General features: G+C 34.5%; 1 pseudogene; it reads right to left on the bottom strand.

Annotated features, from left to right (window-relative positions):
* Positions 1-769: 769 nt before the first annotated feature.
* On the bottom strand, positions 770-868 carry LOC122124956 (annotated as a pseudogene).
* Positions 869-14,493: the final 13,625 nt, after the last annotated feature.

Raw genomic sequence — 14,493 nt, 5'->3', positions numbered from 1 at the left:
GTAATCTGCACACAGCTCCCTGTGTCTCTGGGCCACCGGCAGCTCCCACCAGGCCAGGCTGGCCATGGCTTGGCACGCTGCTTTGTGACCATTAGACGTTGGGGGAGGGGTCTTCATGCTTCTCTGTTGTGAAATTCTTCTTTTTACTCCTGTTTTTCTCTGGATGTTGATTTTTTTGTTGTCGGTATCTTGGGGAGATTAAACATTGGAACTCGAACTCTCTTTTTGGTTGGGGAGAGCTGTGGCATTCCCCTACTTCCCCATCGCCATCTTGGACCCCCTCGAGTTTTTGCTTTTTTTATTCAGATATAATTTTAATTTATCTGTTGAAATGAGTACTAAAGAAACTAAAGTTATTTCTGGTGCTTATCTGAAAAATTATACTTTAAAACATTCTGTATTCTGTTTGTATAATGCCCATAATCTATTTTATTCTTTCCTAGATATAAGACTTTGAATAGTACATTGTTTTATAATATATAGGTTCATTAATAAATGTGTCCTTTCAGATTGCATTCCATACCAAAACAGTTTAAGATTCCTTTTTTACTAGGTCTTTATAGTATATTTCTTTGGAATAAAATGACAATGTTGTCTAATTTTAAAAGTTTTATAAAGATTATGCAATGTAAAGGCCTTTCTAAGGTGAAGATTTAATACACTGATGTCAAACTAACTTTTATTTATATGAATTACATGTATTGTTACACTTGTAATTTTGTAATCAACTTTTTAATAATTGTTTTTCATTTCTTGCATCTGAAGAATGAAAATTATGGAATAATTCACAGATTTTTATATCATCCTTTGCAATTGCCATGTTAATCTCTGTATTGGTGTAATTTTGATATATGTGCTGCTGAAGCATATAATGTCCTCTAAATTTAGGTAGTTAATGATGCAATATTTATACAGGATTATATCCTTGGGTGCCTATTTGTAACAAGGAAACATTATTGTTCCTAACAATGATACTGATCTTCTTTCCCTAAAATTCTGTGTATAATGGAAAATAATTATATTGTTCAATTGATTGCTCACGTTTGCAATTTTTTTGTCAATGACTATTTTAAATCTTTTTCATTTTAGATTTAATCATACTTTGAAGCATTTTTAGCTAGGACCAAAGGGGATGGCTTTTTCAAGTACTTATTTATCCAACTGAGTTAGCTTTGTGTAGCTAACAGATTCAAAGTAAGCCTTGCTTAAGAGCTACTTCTAAACTTCTGCAGCTGAAATTTTCCCAAATGAAGTCTCATTGGCACAAATGTCTACTTGACATTTTACCATTCTTCCATGTAATATCAGACCAACCAGAATATCTTACCCTGATAGTGTAAATTGTCTTACTTGAACAAAACAAATCTTAGTTCCAAGGGATCATAGAAAGATGAATATTTCAGACAGAACTTTTCAGACTAGAATGTTTTTATCAAAATATAATTTTTTATTATACCTACCATTTCAAAATAGCTAAAGCCAAGAAGGTGAAAAAATTGTTCACATGCGTGATTACCTAATGTCCTGGCCTATTTACCTTCCATCCAGGCAGGAACTTAGACTAATGCTTTTCTATCACCAAATATTTTCATAGCTCCAGGAGAAGTCCATATGTTTCTCCTTGATATTAGGCCATAAATTGGTAATGTTTCCTCTTGCCTTCAGTCTGTAAATCTACAAAAGGTAAAGGTTTAAGTCTAACTCTACCAAACACTGAGGTAGAGATAATGGAATACTTTAAAAAAGAGTTGCTTTTGATACCCTAACCAAAACAGAACAATGCAAAACATGTGCCATTATATTATGTTATATATAGTTATATATTTTATATTTATATGTGCTGATTTTATATTTCACACAGTGAAACTTACTAGAATCAATTGATAATTTGAAAAGTAAATTGATATTTATTTATTCCAATAAATAGAATTGGAATATAAATAATTAGGTTTAGAATATATATTAGAATATAAAAAAGTATCAATGCAATGTCTTCGATATAAACTTGTGATACCTTCTATGTGTTCATGGTCTTCTGAATTCACATTGTTAAAAATCAATGTTGTTTCCTCTAATCAATAAGAGATTTTACTCTGATGCTCTGTTTATTGTTTTAACTCACTGGTCCCAAACTGTTTTTCTCCATATTTCTGATGCATTCCTACAGATTATACTCCAATTGTGCTAATATGATATCTAAAAGACATTATTCTTCTATAGACCCATGGGTCCTAATATCTTATGGCTGAGTTACCTGCATCATTAGATAACAGGGGCAAGACTTCTCACCTAAGCTTACGCAACATGCCAGCAGAAAGTAACTGAAAATCCATCTCAATTTCTCATTTCTTATATTTCAGGGCTCCAATTCCTTGAGAAACAAGAATTAGCAGCAAGCAATTGTGTAATGCAAGGCAACTTAAAATGAAAGATGAAGTCACAAAATCGAGAGAAATTACTGTATTTCAAACTGAATTTACAGATGGCCAGCCCATATGAGTGAACAAGATCAGAAAATGTCACAAGATTATTTTTAATACCCCTCCCCTAATGACTAATGTAATATATCAGGCCAGCATAAGTGGGCCCAAAAAATAGTTCCTGTAAGGATGGATCCGTGATTGATCTACCATGGTCAGGAAAACTTGACTTAGAGGCCAATTGTAATTCAGCAGAACATTAATTGAGAAGATCGGTAGTGCTTCAAAACACTGGTACTTTAGTATAACTTGGTTCTGTGGTATAAAAAGGTTGTCATTCTCAAACCAAACTACATTTAATCTCCTGAAAGTGTATTCCTTTTCAAATAAACTTTTTGAAATCACACTTGCCAAAATAACCTTTGGTAAGTAGATGACACTTAGTGACATTACAAGTTTTTCAAGTGTAGGGAGCAAGATACAATAGAGTTGATTTATTTACCCAGCACTAATGTCAAACAGGTTCAAACATTCATTAAAATCTAGAAATAGTACCACGCACCGTTTGTGTTGTTCAGTAGGTGCCTTCCAGAAATTTGTTAAATGGATCAGCCTCCCATATTTCAACCCCAAACGTTAGCTAATAAAGTAAATTTCATCACTTAATAAGGGGCATTTTAAAAAGTCATAAATACTTGCCTTATCATATACTGTTTTGTTTTCCCTCTGTCTAGCATAGTAATATATATGTCTTTAAATCTTGAGTATGGGTACTCATCTGAGATGTGACAAAATCTATCTTCTATTTCTATCATATTCCTCTATAGTAGTAAATGTTGGTTTTCTTCTTTTTCCAAAACTTATAGGAGGTAGAAAGTCTTATTCCATGTAAAATAAAATAATCACACATCATTTTACAAAGCCCTTTATAAAAACTGGTAGTTAAGAATACATTCAAAGCCATTTTTAAACTTTCTTGTTGACTAAAGATTAATCTTCAAATGAATGAGAATATAATCATGTCTAGGTGTTTCAAGTCTCCAGTCTTGCAAATTGTTATTGCAGATGAATGAATTATGGAAATATAAGCTGACATCAGTTCAAGTATATGCAGGATTGAAACTCCATGGAATGTATATAAACCTTTCAAATATTAACAGACAGTTTAACAGAATGACTATCAGGAAGTTGAAACCAGACAGGCATAATAGTAAAGACATAGAATGAATGAAAAATGGAACAAGGGGCAAGTACAGCTAGAATACTCAATCTACACATTTGAGAAAGGAAGTGGTAAATCGGAAATAAATCTTGGGGAAGGGGGTGGTTGAGAATGATAGAAGGAGTCACTGTGATCCAGGAGCAATGGATAATTACGTGGACATATTTAATTGTAAAACACTTGCACAACCTTTGGAAATTCAGTTAAAAGACACAAAAACACATAAAAATCACAACCAAACAGCACTCTCTAGGGAGTATGAATATGACCTCTCAAAAATTTTAAGCAGTTAATGGAGGGAAGTCTTGGTAAAAGCAAACAAAGATGTTCAAAGAGGGCAGTTTGGTGTAGGGGAGGATTCCGAAAAGATTTAAATAGATTATCTAAGGTTATAAATCACCTATATCTGTGCAAATATTATCTTTCTTCTATGAGTTCTCTTTGTTGGAACTGGATACTCCAGTCCTGTACCACAATTGATAGCTTGGAAAGATGGAATGGAAGAAACAAGATGAAGAACCCATTACTCCACTGTAGAGAAAACAATCCACTATTTTTTCTCTCATCTCTCTTCACTACATTTTATTCATACTTTTAGGTCAATTCTTTTTGAATTACATTTTCTTTCTTTATTCTGGCAAAGTAATTGGTCAAATAATTCACTAAAGATTATTTGCCATTTTCTTGATTATGCTGTTTAATTGACTAAGCGAGTCCATTAAACTTTCCTCTTGCATTTGGTTGCCATGAAACAACATCTATGTTAATGACGACAAATCTAATGTAAAAATTGTCTCCAGAAAACCAGTCAAAGAAGCTGTGATTACAAATACTTGGCTAACTTTTTTATTTTTCCTTTACCTTGAAAGTCTTCTTGTGTCTAAATTGCCCAGAAAAATAAGTACTCCATCACTTTTTGTTTCAATCAATTCTAACCTCAAGGATATATTTTGCTAACAAGATGCTTAGAGGAAACCAAAAAATACTCCATTTTTATCTTCTCACTTAAGACTCTCCTTACATACCATATCAGGAACAGTGAAGTTATTCTTTGCAAAATTATTACAATATATTATTTTTCTCTTGTTCTTGCATTTGCTCACCAAGATGTATGGAGAAGAATAGAGGTAAATCACCCATTCCTTGGAAGAAAGGTCTGTTACAAAAGGACAACGCTTCTGTGTCCTACTTGTATGTCCTCCTCTCAGCTCTTTCCTGATTTCCAATTAAACACAGCTTCTTGGCTTCAAGTCTATTGAAGCCTCACCCACTGCTTCGTCTTCATAGTTTCTCTTTTAAAACTCTTTTAAGGGTAGAGACCCAGCTATATACAACCAATCTGAAAAAGATCACAAACCACAAAATCTAAAGGAGTTTTATGACTCTTCAGGAGGACGATTGGGAGACCTAGGACTCCCCATGCCAATCGTTTGCTCATCATATACCTGCCTCGGTTTGTCCCCTTTCCTATTTTCCAATACTCGTCTCTGTACTGATCTGGATATGACCAGGTGTCAGGAATGGTAGTGGTTAGAGCCCCGTTCTTTTTTTTTGTCTAGGAGACAACTCCTCCGCTACTGGCACTCTCAGCAATCACTGGCAACCCAATGGCTCATATCCTTTTGCAGGTTTGGTACGTGTTCCCCCATTTATTGTTCTGGCTACTAATGACTCTCAGTTTTCCCAGGTTCAATTGATTCGTCCGCTCACTAAAAGAGCACGAGGATTGATCCTTGCAATCGGGTCCGTAATCATTGCTACAGAGGCTTCAGCTACCACCGCCGCTATATTGCTGTCCCAAAGCGTGTCCACCATGCAACAGATAAACCAGCTCATCCCTCAATCATCTTAAGGGAGGCCTCCTTGTGCTCCAACAACGAATAGACTTGCTCCAAGAACAGATTATGTTTCTTTGATTACAACAAGGAGGACTATGTAATGCTATGACTACTTCTGTCTGTCAGCTTTCCACTCCCGCACCCAATTTCACTGAACTTAGTAACTACATCAAAGGCCCTTGGTCCCTTAAGTACTTAAACTTCACCCAAAACTTGCTGCATGATCTTACCCACCTAAACCAGACCACCATACAGCTTATTCCCGCTGCCTCCTGTTTAGAAGATGTGCTTTAAAAGTTACAACAATGGTTTTTGCCATCCTCTCTGGTCATCTGGGGAGGCCTTGCACTTGTAGGGCTTACTCTCCTAGGAATTATTAAATGCTTGCACTCCTGGCAAAAATGCTTCCAAAAACGGGTCACCATAATGATGGTCCTTTTAATAGACAAGGGGAAAATTGTGGGTAGAGCCGGTCAGATCTGGTTGAGTCAGCTAGAGTAGCAGTTGAAGCACACTTCCTGCTCATAGAGACGTGACCCACAGGCACGTCTGCCTAGCTTGCAAGCCATGAACTGTCCATGCTCCCTACATGCCCCTGGGGGCCCAATCAGTGCCTGTCACCAAGCAGTGCCCATCATCAACTCCCCGCTAAGTAATTGGCTGGGAAGGACTCAGGAGGTTGGGAAACCTGGGGCTATAAAATCCCAACCCTTGTGCAGAAATAAACCAGACCTGCTTAAGCCTGTTCTCCTAACGTGTGTTCCTTGAGTGCGTCGTTCACACTTACCTCCTGCCAGAGATCTAGCCCTACAATGTATCAATGGGGGAGGCCTTATAGTCCTTCACCTTCATTAGACTTGAAGCTAAGAATCTGTGATTAGTTGGAAATCAGGCAAGAGCTAACAGGGGGATAGAGAAATAGGACATAGGAGTATTGTCCTTTTGTATAAGACACTGTCATCCAAGGTATGGGTGATTCAACTCTATTCTTCTCCATACATCTTGTTGAGCAAATGAAAGACGAAGAGAACAAAATAATCTATTGAAATGTTTTTGCAAAGAATAACTTCACTGTTCCTGATATGGTATCTAAGGAGAGTCTTAAGAGAGAAGATAAAAGTGCAGTATACTTCAGTTTCCTCTAAGCATCTTGTTAGCAAAATATATCTTTGAGGTTATAAGTGACTCATCCAAAAATTGGTGGAGTACTTATTTTTGAGGGCACTTTAGACACAAGAAGACTTTTAAGGTAAAAGAAAAAAGAAAAATGTATAGCTAAATATTTGTGATCACAGCTTCTTGGACTGGTATTTTGGAGACACAGTTTTACATTAGAGATTGTCCTCATTAACATTGACGCTGGGTTTCCGTGGCAAGGGGGAAGTTTAATAGACTCACTTGGACAAGAAAACAGATGATAGAAAAAAATGGCTAATAATATTTAGTGAATTATTTTGACCAATTACTTTGCCAGAACAAAGAAGGAAATATATAATTCAAATCACTTGACTTAAACTTATGAGTAAAACTAGTCAATAGAAATGAGAGAAAACGTAGACGACTGTTTCCTCTCCAATGGAGTAATGGGAATGGGTTCTTGATCTTGTTTCTTCCATTCTATCTTCACAAGCTATCAAGTGTGGCTCAAGACTAGAATATCCAGTTCAGACCAAGAGAACTCACAGAAGAAAATATTTGCAGCAGATGTAGGTGATTTAGAACTTTAAACAATCTATTTACATCTGTTAAAAATCCTCCTCTACCCAAAATTGCTCACTTCGAACAGCTTTGTATGCTTTTCCCAAGATTGTCCTTCATTAACTATTTAAAATTTTGAGAGGTCATAATCGTACTCTATAGAGATTGATGTTTGGTTGTGCTTTTTGTGTGTTTTTGTTTTTTGTTGTGATTTTTCACTCAATTTCAAAAGGTTCTGAAAGTGTGTTACAATTAAATATGTCCATCTAATTGCCCAATGTTCCGGGATCAGAGTCACTCCTTCTATCTTTCTCAACCAACCCCTTCTACAAGATTTATTTCCGATTTACCACTTCCTTTCTCACATGTGTATATTAGGTATTCTAGCTGTACTTGCCCCTTTTTCCATTCTTCATTCATTCTATGTCTTTACTATTATTCCTTTACTATTATTACCATTATTTCAACTTCCTGATAGTCATTCTGTTAAACTGTCTGTCAGTACTTTGAAAGGTTTATATACATTCCATGGAGTTTCAATTCTGCATATACTTGAACTGATGTCAGCTTATATTTTCATAATTCATTCATCTGAAGTAACAATTTGCAAGACTGGAGACCTGAAGCACCTAGACATGATTTAATTGCCATCCATTTGGAAGGTTAATCTGTAGTCAACAAGAAAGTTTAAAAATAGCTTAGAATGCATTCCTAACTACCAGTTTTTATAAATGGCTTTGTACAATGGTTTGTGATTATTTTATTTTACATGGGATAATATTTTCTACTACCTATAAGTTTTGGCAAAAGAAGAAAACTAAAATTCACTACTGTAAAGGAAAATGATAGAAATAGAAGACAGATTGTATGTTTGTCAAATCTCTGATGAGTACTCATATTCAATTCTTTAAGTCTTATTTCTTACTATGTTAGACAGGGAAAACATAAAACACCATATGATAAGGCAACTATTCATGACTTTTTAAAATGCACTTATTATGTGATGAAATTTACTTTATTAGCTAATGTTTTGGTTTGAAATATGGGAGGCTGATCTATTTAAAAAATTTGCGAAGCCACCTACTGAAAAACACAAATGGTGGGGGGTACTATTCATACACTTTAAGGAATGGTTGAACCTGTTTGGCATTAGTGCTGGGTAAATAAATCAACTCTATTGTAACTTGCTCCCTACACTTGAAAAACTAGTAACCTCACTAAACATCATCACTTGTAAAGTGTTTTTTTTGGCAAATGTGATTTTTTAAAGTTTATTTGAAAAGGAATATACTTTCAGCAGATTAAATGTAGGTTATCATTTGTTTGAGAATGACAACATTTTTATACTACAGAACCAAGTTTTACTGAAGTACCAGTGTTTTGAAGCACAAAGGATCTTCTCAATTAATGTTTTTCTGAATTATATTTGACCTCTATGTCAAGTATTCCTAGCATTGGTAGACCAATTATGGATCTATCGTTCAGGAACTATTTTTTAGCTTGCTGATACTGGACTGAAATCATTCATCAATCATTAAGAGAGGGGTATTACAAATAATCTTGTGACATTTGTGGACTTTTTCACTCATATGGGATGGTCATCTGAAAATTGAAAGTTTGAATTACTGTACTTTCACATTTTGTGATTTCATCTTGCATTTTAAGTTGCCTTGCATTTCCCAATTGCTCACTGCTAATTCCTGCATTTCAAGGAATTGGGGCCCTGAAATATAAGAAATGAGAAATTGAGATGGGTCTTCAATGACTTTCTCTTGGCATGTTGCATGGGCGTAGGTGGGAACTCTTGTCCTTGTTATCTGATGATGCGGATAACTGGGACCTGGGATCCTAGGACCCATGGATCCTGTGGAAGAATAATACTTTTTAGACATCATATCAGCAAAATTTGAGTATAATCAGTAGGAATGTTTTTCATTTCTTGCATCTGAAGATTACAAATATACAAGTGTAATAATATATGTAATTAATAGAAATAAAAGTTAGTTTGACATCAGTGTATTCAATCTTTACCGTTTTAGAAAGGCCTTTACATAGCATAACCTTTACAAAACTTTTGAAATAAGATAACATTGTCATCTTATCTTAAAATGTTTCTATATGGAATGCAATCTGAAAGGACACATTTATTAATGAACCTATGTATTATAAAACAATGTCAAATTCAAAGTATTATATCTAGGAGAGAATGAAATAGATTATGGACATTATACAAACAGAATACTAAATATTTTAAAATATACTTTTTCAGACAAGCACCAGAAATATCGTTAGTTTCTGTACTACTCATTTCAACAGATAAGTTAAAATTATTTCTGATTTAAAAAATTACAAACTCTATAGAAATCACTATAGATGTATACAAACAACTCGAATATATTTTGACATCAAAGTCAGGCAATTCACAGGGAAGAATACCATGGAATACTTCACAAATTTTCATATCATCTTGGTGCAAGAGCCATGTAAATCTCTGTATTGTAATTCAGGTAGACCTGCTGCTGAAGCATGTACTATCCTGTAAATTTAAGTAATTAATGATGCAATTTTAAGACAGATGTGCAATGATCTAGCTAGCCACAAAATCCATCCCTCTGATCAAATTATAGAGCAAATAATTTTATTTTTTAAAAGAGATGGAAATAGAATTTAAGATCAGATGTCTCCATTGTTTTTAATTATATTCTTATTATCTTAAATACTTGTACAAGGGAATTTTCATTCAACATATCAGTTTTTTTATGTAAAATGGATCTTTATATAACTTTTCCACACCCTTCCAAACCTCACCCCACTTTAATTTTTTCTAGTTTCATACTATCTGCATTGAATATTATACCATCACTCTCTTCCTCCATAACTCTCTTTATTCCTTCCTTTTGACTTCCACTCACATATTTCAAGTGATAGTTTCCTGGTCCTCATTTTGTTGGAGTAAAGTTCAATTTTATAAGAAATTACACCTTTGAAATACTCCTCTGCAAATAGCATGCTTTGGTTAATATTTTTGTGTAAACTTGTATAAATTTCTAGCTTCCAAATATGACACAGAATATGGGTCCTTTGTGTGTCTGGCTCTGACTTAGTTCACTTAATATATTTTTAGACCTATTCATTTCGTTGCAAATAATGTAACAGTCTTCAAAATGGATGGGTTCAATCCAATTGTGTATATGTGCCACACATTCTCTATCCATCACTCTGCCAAAGGGCATCTGGGCTGTTTCTGTAACTTGGCTACAGTGAATAGTGCAGCAGTGAACATGGATGTGAAAGTGATTTTACTGTAACCTTTTGGAAGAATTCATCACTTCCTTTGTGGGAGCAATCCTCTAGCCAGTTTTCCAGAATAAGAACATCCCTCCCTTCATCTTCATCACAATGTATTGCAAGTCCTCAAAAACACACTCCTACAGGTCTCAATAAGCTAAAACCACACTGTGCCCATATTCTTTCAATACATTTTTTTCATAATTGTACATATAATTTAGTGAGAACCTTCTATATACTTTCCTAATGTGGGAATGAGGGACAAGACAGAGTAAACATAAGAAATATGCAACTTAATTAGCTATTATCATATTCAAAATCATGTTCAGCTCTAATTCATAACCTCACATAATATTATTTTAATCTTTATTTGATTACTTCATCTAACCTGTAAATTATGTCAGGTGAGTTAAAAGCAAAGGCAAAAAGTGTGGTTTGATTTTGACACTCATGTGTGAGGTTGCACAACATGGGCAAATAGATGGATTAGAATTAATAGCTCTTATCCATTTTGTTAACGTAGAGATGGTTTTCCCAAACTGATTCTCGAATTCGTATTCCATTGAACAACAAGAAACATGTGATAATTTCCTTTGTTTTGCTCCTTATTAACTTTTGTTTCCATTATATTTTATAATGGATGATTTCATAAATGTACTGTAGATACAAAAATATGTTAAAATATTTCTATCCATATGCATTGATATATACATACACACATATATTATGCAGGTTATAATGATAATGTACAATTTCAGTAAGTGTACAATTTACTAAATTATTAAAACTATCGACAGCTCATGCCTGGCATCCTGGTTACTCGGGAGGCTGAGATCTGACGATCATAGTTTGAAGCCATCCTGGGCAAGAATGTCCAGGATAATCTTATCACCAAACAACCAACAGAAAATCAGAATTGGAACTGTGGTTCAAAGTAGTAGAGTGGTAGCCTTGAGAGAAAAATCTCAGGACATCATCCAGGTTCTTAGTTTAAGAAGTACAATCTACCCAAATAAAATCTATTTAATTTACACCTGTGTAATTAAAGTATTTCCATCACCCAAATGCACAACCATGCTCATTTGCAAGGTAACTCTGTTTTGTCTGAAGTACCATAAAATATTTTCACTTAAGTTGAAAGCATTGAACCATGGGGTCATTCTATCACTCTAATGCATTTTTCCACTCAAATCTTACAATTATTCCAATTATTTAAAATCATAGCTTTTTACTTTAATACCCAAATATTAGAGTTTGACTTGAGTGTCTTGTGCCCCCTAAATGGTTGTTTTTACCACTTTGTCATTTCCCCAGTCCTAAATTATCCTGATTATTTTTCAGATCCTTGTGTATGACCTTGGGCTCAGTCCACGTTATGTTATACTTCCTGGAATTTAGAATAACAGGTGCATGGTATTGTGTACAGATCTTTCTGTCCACTCTGGGCTTTAACCTCTATCCTCACAAGAGTAGACTCCCATGTAGTCAGGATTTTCATAAGTTTGTCATAGCTGAAGTTTTTTTTAAGTCTTTGCATTTCCTGCAGGTTCTTGACTACTGAATTAATTTGTTTTCTTGGGTTGTTTTGTTTCATTTGAATGTATGTGTTGAGTTGTTCCTCACTTTTCCTTTTATTCCTTTCAATCAAGTTCTTACCTAAAGTGCTGAGAAACCAATTCTTCTTTTTCATGATAGTCAAGGTGTACATGATTTATTCCAAAGCAATTTCAGTAATATTTAAACATCTTCATATCTATGGATGGTACATAAATGATAAGTGCTGCGACGGGTCTTTTTATTTCCACAGCAGTCTTTGTCATGCACAGACAGATCATGAAATATATGAAGGTAATAAAACTACAGATGCAAGCAAAGAGAAGAAAAAACCATTATTAATTTTTTGACAGAGGCTTGAGTTCTAGTGAAAGAAATACGTTGCTTGATGCAAGATTTCACAAAATTGTATTGCTAGGAGGAAGCTAAACAATCATCTAATTCTACAGAATTGAGGGAGAAGAATCAAACTCCTGAATAGTTTACATATGGGTCAAATAAAAGCATGCTTCTAAAAAGAGAGTTGACTTTAGAGAAACATGATGAGTTCTATGTAAATAGGTGCTTAGCTGATTTTGTTAATTTGTAAACTAATACAGGGAAGTAGGGTACAGCATGGTAAAAAATGAACTTCGCATTGAAATACTCATGTGTGTGTGTGTGTGTGTGTGTGTACATGCACGTGTATACACGCACGTGCATGTGCAAGTGCTCATTTATTCATTCATCATCCCTAAGCTTCTGTGTCCAAGGATAGTGGTTTACCACTTGAGCCATTGTTCCACTTCTGGCTTTTTGGAGATACTCGCATGTATTTTCATGATTGGACTGGCTTTGAATAGTGGTCTTCATATCTCAGCCTCCAGAGTAGCTAGCTAATCTTACTCAGCCTCCAAGTAGCTGGTTAAAATTGGGCCTGTCCTCTATACTTCACTGCTCTTTTATTCTTGTCCTGAGGTGTTTACATGCCTAAGTCATATATATGTCTAGTTGCTTTAAGAAATACTCTGACTGCTTGGCACCAGGGGCTCCCATCTGAACTCTTAACTACTGAGGAAGCTTGAGAACACAACCCAGGTCAAAAGTTTAGTGGACTTCCTTCTCAATCTATAGCTGGGTGCATTGGATCATTTCCACCATCCTGCACTATCTACAGGTTAAGATTGGAAGGACTGCCGAATCCAGGACAGCCAAGTTAGGAAGCTAGACAATTTGGTGTGCAACTCTTATGCCATTGATAATGAGAAGTCTAAAAAGTCAGATCAGGTGCATGTTCTTTTGAAAGGGAACCCCTATCCTAAAATTAACTATTGATATGACACCAGTCTAACAAAAACAATACCCAAGTTGAACACAATTTCCCACAACCAAAATAAGCATATACTTTAACATGCAAAAACTTAGTACAATCTTCTCTTTGCTCTAAAATCAGCTTCATCTAATTATCATATGATGTGACAGAATAGTTTCTTCATTAAACTGATTATATATTTTAAAAAAAACCTAGAAAATTCTTTCTCACATATTAAATGCAAACTAATGGCAAATTGCCTAAGTTCTTACCTATTTGACTACCACTATAAATTCATCTTATGATTATTATTAATGGTAATATATTCAGATTTATTAATTTACTTTGTAACAGTTATTAAACTTTTGGCTTCTCTGCTGAAGTTGAAGTATTTAAATAGTATCATCAAATTATATTACTTGGGTACTTAGGGTAGTTTTTTTAAAAGTCTTAAACCAATGGTTTCTAGTAATTCTGTTTTTTTTGGGGGGGGACGGTCCGGTCGTGGGACCTGAATTCTGGGCCTGGGCGCTGTTCCTCAAGGCTAGTTCAAGGCTAGCACTCAACCACTTGATCCACAGCGCCACTTCCAGCTTTTTTTTTCTGTTTATGTGATGCTGAGGAATTGAACCCAGGGCCTCAAATATGCAAAGCAAGAGTTGTACCACTGAGCCACCTTCCTAGCTCTCTATGAATTCTTAATTGGTATATTATTTAGTTTATTTTTAATTTCAATTTAATTTTATTGTAAAGGTAATGTACAGAGGGGATACAGTTAGCTAAATAAAGTAATGAGTACATTTATTATGGAAGGAACATTGTTATCTCTTCCATTGATTTTGCACACTCAAAAAAAAACTACTGATGCTTTTCCTGTCGCTATTGACCAATGGATACTTTTCTTTCTTCATGCATTTTTTATTTTGAAATTGATATACAGAGGGCTTACAGTTATTTAAATCAACTAAAGAATACACTTCATTTTATTTTCTAAATTTCAAATTTTGAACATAATTATTTTCTTTTGTTTCTTTAGGGTAATTCTTTTTTCAGAGTTGTAGGATTAGTTAATTTAGTTTTGCATAATTTTAGCACATGTAAATTATTCAGAGATATATTTTTGCTTTCAAAATAATTAACATGTGACTATTTAAAAATTATTTTCTTAAATTTTATATGGTT

This window comes from Dipodomys spectabilis, unplaced genomic scaffold (genome assembly GCF_019054845.1).
Source record: "Dipodomys spectabilis isolate Male_0828 unplaced genomic scaffold, ASM1905484v1 ptg000255l, whole genome shotgun sequence".
Lineage (NCBI taxonomy): Eukaryota > Metazoa > Chordata > Mammalia > Rodentia > Heteromyidae > Dipodomys > Dipodomys spectabilis.
The sequence above is the reverse complement of the archived record's forward strand: the minus strand, read 5'-3'. Positions and strand labels throughout refer to the sequence as shown.